This window comes from Dasypus novemcinctus, chromosome 10 (genome assembly GCF_030445035.2).
Source record: "Dasypus novemcinctus isolate mDasNov1 chromosome 10, mDasNov1.1.hap2, whole genome shotgun sequence".
NCBI classification, from domain to species: domain Eukaryota; kingdom Metazoa; phylum Chordata; class Mammalia; order Cingulata; family Dasypodidae; genus Dasypus; species Dasypus novemcinctus.
The window spans coordinates 14,381,621-14,391,088 of record NC_080682.1 but is presented as its reverse complement, the minus strand read 5'-3'; the positions used below and the strand labels follow the sequence as shown (position 1 = coordinate 14,391,088).

Here is a 9,468-nt window from a genome sequence, read left to right as displayed (position 1 = left end):
TATGGTGATATATAGGAAAATACAATTAATGTGGCTTATGGACTATAGTTAACAACAATATGGTAATGTTCTTGCATCATTGTCAAAGTGGGTACTATATCCATGCTAAGGGTCAATAATAGGGGCTTGGGATTTTTTCTAATGGAATAAGGAAACATTCTAAAATCGATTGAGGCAATGACAGCATAACTCTGATGAAACTTAGAGCCACCAAGTATACACTTTGGATGGAGCACACAAGGTATGGGACTGTATAACACAGTGAACCATGTGGTGGAAGATGGACTGTGGTTAACAGGACAAATATGAGAGTATTCTCTCATGAACGATAACAAATATACAATACTAATACTTGGTGTTAATAATAGTGTGGTTTATGGAAAAATGCACCAAATGTAAACTATGGAGCATAGTTTGCAGTGATATTTTGATGATGTTTTTCCATAATTTGTAACAAAAGTTCCACAACAATGCCAGGTGTTGGCGATGGGGTGATGTGGGGAATTCTTCACCCTGTGCACAATTTTTTATAAGCTCACAATTTTGCTAATAAAAATAAGAACAAAAAACCTCTTCCAAGGTTAAAACTGTGCAGTTGTACCCAGCCATAGCTTAGACTTCAGAAGGCAATGGGCAACATGAGCGCCCTAATTCACTAGAAAGGCTGTGGGCAGCCCCCAGCATCAACACTCTGCAATTTGACCTCTCTCTCCCAGCGAGCTCCTCTCTAAAGGAAGATAGCAACACATGTTTCACAGGACCTGTGGGAAGACTGAGTGTGATCATGAATGCAAAGCATTATATTAGTCAGTGTTTCCCAGAGAAAAGGAACCAACACGACATACATACATTTAAGAGACTTAGTGTAAGAGATTGATTCATGTGATCATAGGGGCTGGCATTCCGAAGGTCAGGCCAGGTTTAAAACCTCCTTTAAGGTAACATGGAAGGACGTAAGGCAAAAGCCCCTAGAGAAACTGGATGGCTGGGAATTCCAGCAAGAGTCAATGTTGAAGTTTGAGTCAGAAATTCTTCCTCTGACCTCTGAAATCCTCTTTTTATATGAAATTGATTGGATGAGGAGGCTACCCCCACTGCTGAGGGCAATCTCCTTTGTTGGTTACAGATGCAATCAACTGATTGTAGATGCATATCCCATCCACCAAATACCCTTCTGTAAGAAGCAGGTCAGTTCTTCACCAAACGACTGGGCACCATAAACAGGCCAAGTCAAGATGTGAAACTGACCACTTCAAGCAAGCTGCCCCACCCTTATTTTTAATCAAATTATTAGCACTGCTTTTTATCTCCAAGATAGTGATACTGTCTCCCACTCTTTTTTAGACCATGTGGGTTTTTTTTCCCCAGCCATACCCAAAGAAAGAGCTTATAATAGAAATCTCTGAATTTTGAGAGTTTTGTAGGTCCTCTTCTCAAGACTTCTTGGAGAAGTGTCCTAACAGGATGACCCAGAAGTGCCTTTGGAACCCCTGAGGAACTCCTGGGACATAAGCGAGCCCCCTAGGGCTCCCGCCAAGCCCTGGGTGTATCAGGCGGTGGGACCCAGGAAGTTAGGGACCTTGGGAACAGGGACCCCATCCCATGAGAAGGTGCTCTCACCTTGATGGTGGGTCTCAGGTGATGGGACCAGAAGTGACCAGGTGACAGATGAACATCCATTTCTGGGCCAACAATATGTACCTGCGAACCACAGTGCTAGGTTTGAGGGATTCTGTTCTTTCTGAGCTAAGAGAACCTCATTGATGGGTGAACCAGGTCTGAGCAAATAACAACAAAGCAACTGCAAAGCAAGTTGGACATCCTAGATCGAGGGAGCTCAACTTCTACAGGCCCAAGACTCACACCGATAAAACACTACTGAGCCTGTAACTTGTCAAGGTGGTAATAAACTCACATTCTGCTTGTGGTGACTGAGAGCAAGAGGCCTTGTCTCTTGAATGAGATTTATACTCAGGCCAGAGAGACAGGCAAAGAGACAATAGATCTCAAATGAGAGGGACACAGTATTGATACTACACACTTTGACTTTGAAGGAAGGAAAGAGCACATAAGCCCGGGGTGACCTAGGAGGGCTGCTTGGAGGAGGAGGGACTTGAGTTGTGCATGAAAAAGGAGAAACGATGTGGAGAACTGCAGGCAAGACTGTAGGGATTTTCAATCGAAGACACTGGCTTGAACAGAGGTGAAGTAGCTAGGGAGTGAGCTCAGAGACATAGGGCCATACCAGTGATGGCAGGCACCCTGGGGAGCAGGGTGGGTGGACCTGTTCTAACTGCCCTTCCACCTGGCAGCTGGCCCACGTGGGCACCGTCAGCATCGGCACACTGCCTCAGTAGTTCAACGTCCTCCTTGACACCGGCTCCACCGATTTGGGGGTGCCTCAGTCTCCTGCTGCAGCCCTGCCTGCTGGGAGTGCCTGGCCCCTGCCCACCTCCCCGGCCTTCCTCAGGAAGACCCTCCTGCCCACAAATCAGGCCTGGTGGACTTTGCTCCAGTGTTTGGCCTGAGCCTCGGGGAGCTCAGCAGGGTCTTGGAATATGACAATTTTGATGTTGTCCTGGGGACGAGTTTCCCCAGCCTGGCCCCAGTGGGATCACATGGGGGGGGTCTCCCATGACCTGTGGGCACAAGCCCTCCTTTCTGAGACCCTCTTCGCCTTCTTCCTGGGCAGGTGTGGCTGGGCTAGACAAGCCCTTTCTCCAACTCAGCAGTAAGAAGTTTCTGGTTTCAAGAAAAATTGTTGATGAACTATCTAGAAGTTTCCTTGGAGATCGTTGAGTCCAGGGATCTGGACTCATAACTATGGTCTGCAGGCCAAATCTGTCCCATCAACTGAGCTGGTGAAAAAAAAAGGCTCATGGGAACGCAGTAACGACAGTTTACTTACACACTGTCTGTGGCTGTTCTGTGCCTCAGTGGCAGAGTGGAGAATTTGCAATAGAGCTAATGCAGATGTACAGCTAAAATGGTGTCAACCTGGCCTTTACAGCAAACATCTGCTGAGCTCCGTGGGAGGCTCAGGAGAAACCGAGGCTCAGGGAGTCCTCGCTGAAGTTTATGGACAAGTCCAGGGGAGGAGGGATTCTGAGAGAGCTCTACTAGCCAAACGGGGTTGTGAGAGGGGGCCCGACTCTGCTGGATCACCTGGGACTGCGGGAGGCAGTCCCCAGTTCACAGGACCTTCCTTTTGAAACAGTCCTGGGCAGATTGGGAAGAGGTGGTCACCAGGGAGAAGAGGCCCAGCAGTGGAGTGAAGTCTGCTTTATGCATGAAATCTGAAAGCAAATCATACAAAAGACTTGTTCCCCTCCCGCCCCCCCCCCCCCGAAAATGGAAGACTGTCCTTCCATCTGGGACATCAGGAACCTGGGAATCTGGGAGTGGCCCGAGAACTTGGGGACACTAGTTGAACAGATCCGCATGATGCCATCAGGCAAAGCACAAGATGTCCTTTTACGCTTCCTTAACCTGTCTCCTTCCCCTTGGGGGAGCTCACGCATTACCTGGGAGGGGGGCTCACCTTCCCTCCTAGCCTCTCCCAGAGAACCTCAATTTCCCCTTGCCCCATAGAACTAGGGGGTTCCAGGGAGACCATCACTTCCAAAGCAGTCTTGTTGCCCCATAGGTGGTCACACTGGATGCTGGTCTCCAGCTGTCCCTCATTCATTATTCATTCATTCATTCAAGCACACCTTGAGCACCTGCTGTGTGCTAGGTACAGGAGGGGGACAAAGAGGATACGACCTGCTCTTTTTTTTTTTTTTAAGATTTATTTATTTATTTATTTATTTCTCTCCCCTTGCCCTCCTCCCCCACCCCGGTTGTCTGTTCTCTGTGTCTATTTGCTGCATCTTCTTTGTCCGCTTCTGTTGTTGTCAGCGGCACGGGGATCTGCGTTTTTTTTTGTTGCGTCATCTTGTTGTGTCAGCTCTCTGTTGTGTGCGGTGCCATTCTGGGCAGGCTGCACTTTCTTTCGCGCTGGGCAGCTCTCCTTATGGGCGCACTCCTTGCCGCATGGTGCTCCCCTATGCGGGGGACACCCCTGCGTGGCATGGTACTCCTTGAGTGCATCAGCACTAGCGTGAGGGCCAGCTCCACATGGGTCAAGGAGGCCTGGGGTTTGAACTGTGGACCTCCCATGTGGTAGAAGGATGCCCTAACCACTGGGCCAACTCCGCCGCCACAACCTGCTCTTAGTAATCCCCCCTCATCTGTAGGGGTAGATGTACATGAAACAAGGAGTCACACAAATAATTAACCACCATGTGGATATGTGGCTATAAACAAGTACAGGTATAATGACAGACACAAAGAGAGAAACCTGATCTAGTCTGGGAGGAAAGTTCCCTGGAAAAGTGATGATTAGGCTGAGACCTGGAGGGTAAGCAGAAATTTGACAGACAAAGAGTGTGCTGAGGTTGTAGGCTGGGAGACCAGCATTGTGCCAAGGCTCCGAGGCATGAGGCAGCTTGGAGAACATAAAGGCCATCAAGGTCATTGTGTCTAGAGCAAAAGGAAACAAAGGGAGAGGGGCATGAGCAGAAGGGCTGTTCAGAAGGCAACAGCGGGGAGGAGCGGCCGAGGGGCAGGGGAGTGACCCTGGTGCCTGCTCTGTCCCCTGCCTCTAGCATTTCCATGAAGGGGGTGTGATTGCTTGTGAGGCCCACATAACTCTGCCCTCAACATCCAGGAGGCCACTGGAGCAGAGCTTAACCATAGTGAGGCAAAGGGTCTTTCCAGAGGGTCACTTGGGGGTCTCCACACAGGAGGATCCTCTGGCAAGCAAGTTCCCACCCCTCCCTCTCCTTCTCTGACAGTAACGCCTTCGACTGTGGAACCATCAGCACCCTGCCCGATGTCGTCTTCACCATCAATGGCTCCCACTACCAGTGCCAGCCAGTGCCTACGTCTGGCAGGTGAGGGGCAGAACAAGGGGCTGGTCCTCCAGTCTAGGACTTGCAGAATGTTGGATCTCAGCTGTGAGCTGGAGGCCCCTGGTGGCCAAGTCATGCCATTGCAGACTCTGCCAAGAGCCCACCCAGCTGTGCTGGGACATCCATCATCCTTAGATAAATACTGAGCCATCACCCATGCCAGGGCCAGTGAAGATGTAAGTTGGAAGAGGAACCCTAAGGTCAGTTCCTGTTCAACTAGGAAGCTCAGATAAGTGAACATGGAAAGTAGCTACAGCATTACTGAAATGTGCCCAAGGAATAATGGAAGGTACCGTTGGCTGGAGGTAGTCTCCCATGTGTTTTCCAACTGAAATTATTAAAAGTAGCTGTTCCCATCTCAAAATTGTTCTGGACTGAAGGATAAACTATATGGTTGCTCTCCTCTGGGCCTTAGGTAACTTTACCATGCTAAGCCTTAGTTTCCTCCTCTGTGAAGTGGAGTAGCAGCCCCTCCTTGGGTAGATGCCCAGCGACCACAGAGTACCTGGCATGTGCTTGATGCTCTATAAAGGCCAGTTACCCATGAGAGCCGATGGGTTAAAAGAAAGCTAGGAAGGAGGGAGGGCATTTAAACTATTTCAATCTTAAATGAAAGGGGCTGCTGCCCCCACCTCATGAAGGCACAGAGGAGGCCGACTTGGACCCGTGCGGGTCTGTACTGGGCTCTGTGCAGGAAGCTGTGCGATGCAGAGGCCAGGGGCAGACGAGTCAGAAGGGCAGGATAGCATGAGGCCTGCAGGCACAGGGGGCTCCAGGGCCCAGGGGAGCACCAGGAAAGTCAGCTGAGCAGCCTGGACTCACCGAGGAGGGGAGCCTGGGCCCAGGACGGCTGCTGGGAGGAGGCTGCTGGAGCACAGGCTGAAAGGACGAGTGGAGTGCAGGGGAGAAGGAGAGCATTCGCTGCCCAGAGAGCAGCCTGAACAAGGAGGAAAGAAACAGCCCCTGGACAGGTGGGAGAGCTACAAGCAGTTTCTCGGTCCTGGGGGCAGGGAGGGGAGAAGACAACCCACTTGAGCAGCTGCTGCAGAGAGGCACTTGGCACATAGGAAAGGACGGAAATAAGCCTCCCTTGGCACATAGGAAAGGAAGGAAATAAACCTGGGGAGCATGTTTCTGAGAAGCTGCTGGGTCTGGGTATTGAATGGGGGAGTGAGGAGGCAGGTGAGGGCTGAGGCTGACTGGTGATTGCCTCTGTTTTCATCAGAGACAAGGGAGAAGCTATTTCAGCAACTTCAGTGGGGTCAACATCTTGTCCGGAGAGGAAATGATGATACTGGGAGATGTCTTCCTGAGGCTGTATTTCTCCATTTATGATCTTGGGGAAAACAATGGATCAGCCTGGCCCCTGCGGTGTAAATCCTAGGCCTCTCCAAATGTGCACATATGTGTGTGTGTGCATGCACACACACACACTCCAATTTGGAGTCACCCTCGGGATCCTTCTTGAACAGTTTGGTGCTCTGCTAAACCTGATTCTCAGTGGAGATTAAAGTTCTTTTTTTTTTTTTCTTTTTCTTTTTTTTGCAGTGGTGCAACACTAATGTTTGCTTCTCTTTGGGAGGAGAAATGCATCAAATTGTCAGGAATCTAGAATCTGGAGGCGAGAGCACAAAGTGAGAGAGACCCCACTCTGATCAGCTGAAATGGAAAGAGCATTCATTGGAAGGATACTGGGGTTATTGTAGAAACCAGGGCAGAACTCAGTGACTGGAACTAAGAAATCAAAGCCATCAGCTCACTCTTTCTCTCATCCTCCCCTTATCTCAGCTTTGATTCTCTCAACCTGAAAGCTTTCTTTTCTCGACCCTGTACACATGGTGAAGTACTTTGCCTTTGCCTAACCCAGGGATTTCTATCCTTGAGTCTTCTAAATAGAAAGGAAAGTAGCTCAGAGAACATCTAGGGCCAGGGATGACTGTGATCGGTCCACCTGCGCTCAGATTTCCAGCCCCAGACCAGCCCTGGTGGCAGGTGCATGGGGCACCATGGTTGGCTGTAATTGGTCAGGTGGTTGTACCTAAGATTAAAAGATGATGTCAGTTTCCTCCAAAAGCATGTGGCTGGAGCTGGTAAGGAGTAGCTGCCAAGAGAAGTGCCAGGGGGTGTTCTGGATAGATGGAAGTGTTGGTGACCCCTCCCACCGACATCTGCCACTCTCGTCATTCAAAGGGATGGTGAAGAAGAATAAAAATAGATGCTTTTCATCCCATCTTCAAAGAACCGTTGACAGTGGAGGTCTCTGCTGAAGGTGAGCCTTCAGACTGGTAGGGTGCCACGCTGGCTGCCCACATCAGGCAGGCCAAGGACCCAGCCACCAGCTCTCTGCCACGTGCACCTGCAATGTCCTCTCCAGCTCAGTTTCCAAAGTGACAGGCCCATGCAGATGCCTGAGCCATCCCCCTCTCTCAAATGCCCAGAAGGCCATTCCCATGCCCTCAAAGACTGTCTTGGGGAGACTCTCATATAATGGGGGACACAGGGAGGATAAAGCCATCATTCTTCTAGAACATGCCAGGGATTCCCCTGAGCTTCTTTCTCCTGGGGTTTTAACCATGAAACTATTTTGTCTGTGGTGCCATGGTTTGGGCAATTTCGGCAGCATCAGTTCTTCCCACACAGAGATCCCAGGCAGAGGCCCAGGATGGGGGAGGCACGAGTCAGAAGCAGAGAGAGGAAGACACAGGAACGGATAAAGAAGGTGGACAGCAGCACCTGTCTCAAGGCACATCAGTGCCCTTGACTCAGGTGAGATGGTCATCATCTCTTCCTTTAGTGCCTATTTACTGAGCACCTAATATGAGCTGGGTTCTGCAGGGAACCCCTGGGATATAGGCTAGGAACTCACTACTGAGTCACGGAGACAGATAAAGAGAAAAGTATAACAGTCATGGAAAAGGCCAGGACCCTGGAAGTAACCCATTTGCTGGTGAAAGGCCAGAGGAAGGGTCTTCAGGGAGCCAGGGAAAGGCTTCAAGAGGGGGCGATGTTCAAACTGAATCCTGAAAGCTAAGGAGGAAAGTTCCAGTCCTAAAGGAGGAGGAAGGGCACTGCAGCCTCTGAAGCAGTATGTGCAAACACAGGGTCACAAAAGGACGATGGGGCTTCATGGTCCCTCAGGCTAGGAAGAAGCCTGAAGGACCACCTGGTCTAATGTCCTGCCTCCTTCAGGGCCATACCAGAGCTGCGAGCCTGTGCCCAATGTGAAGTTCCCAGGGGCCATCCTGGCCTTGGATCTGTCCCCACACCCCATGTCTCTGACCTATAGAATGTCTTATCCATGAAAGTCTCCAAATTCTACCACCAAGCAAGTCTGCCTGGGAACGTGCCTCCTGGGGTTTTGCCAAAGATGACAGCCTCCCGTGGTCACCCCTGCTGGGTTTAATAGAGACTCCCAAAAACTCATGTCCTCCCAGAGCCTGTGACTATGACCCTGTTTGGAAATAGGGTCTTTGCAGCTGTCATCACATAAGGTAAGATGAGCTCATGGCTTTTGGTGGCTTGCTCGCGGCCAGAGACATTGCTTTTTTTTCCGGGTCCGGAGCCGTTCTGGATGCTTTAGGCTGCTAGATGTCTGACCTCCGCATAACTGAGGCGTTCCTGTGTGTGGACTATCCGTGTTTTCCAGCACTTTGATGCAAGAGACCACTGCCTACATGGCCAGAAAATGCCCTGGTTTGCATCGACCTCACAGGATCTAGCAAGGCCAGTCTTTTGTCAGAGCTCTGCAGCGAAGCTCTGAGAATGTTATATGTGCTGCAGATTTTGGTATAAAGGCAGTGCCACTCCAGAATGCCACCTTGAATGTAAAAGAACTTGGAGAAGCTGATAACATCCAGAAGTACTGGTGCCACTCCTACCGAGCATCTCAAGGGGTAATGTGTGTCTTAGACAATGCCTCTTCAGAAGAGGATTTAGAAACTGCTAGAAATGAACTGCACTCAGCTCTTCAGCACCTACAGTTATGCACTTTACCCTTTTAAATATTGGCCAATCATCAGGACAAGCCAGCTGCTCGCTCAGTACAAGAGGTCACAAAATATTTTGAGCTTGAAACACTTGCATGTGGGAAACGCTGGGTTCTGCAGCCCTGTGTCTGGATAAAGTGGATGCACTGAAAGTCAGCTTGTCTCAGATGATAAGCTTCTTAGAAGACAAATACCACGAAGCTGTAAGAATGTGAAATCTGGCAAAGTTGACGGATTCCCAAAAGGCCCTGAACCCCCTCATGCTGGTTTCTCATTTTAATTATATTTGGTAACATAAAGGCTTCGGTATGTCTTTTTCTCTAGCTATTTCAGATTCTCACCTCTCCATTCAAGTGAATATTCTGTAATATCATGGGCATTTACATCAAGTACATACTACTGAGGAGAATTTATTCCCTGTTTACCACTAATTCTCTTCACCGTATGCCCCTTCCTTCTGCTCTTCTAAGCATCTCTCACATATTCTCTTCTAAAATGAATGGAATTCATGGCTCACAGAAATCAAA

General features: G+C 49.6%; 1 pseudogene; it reads left to right on the top strand.

Moving 5' to 3' along the window:
- The first annotated feature begins 8,543 nt into the window (after positions 1 to 8,543).
- Positions 8,544 to 9,156, top strand: LOC101445481 (ADP-ribosylation factor-like protein 15 pseudogene; annotated as a pseudogene).
- The last annotated feature ends 312 nt before the right edge of the window (positions 9,157 to 9,468 follow it).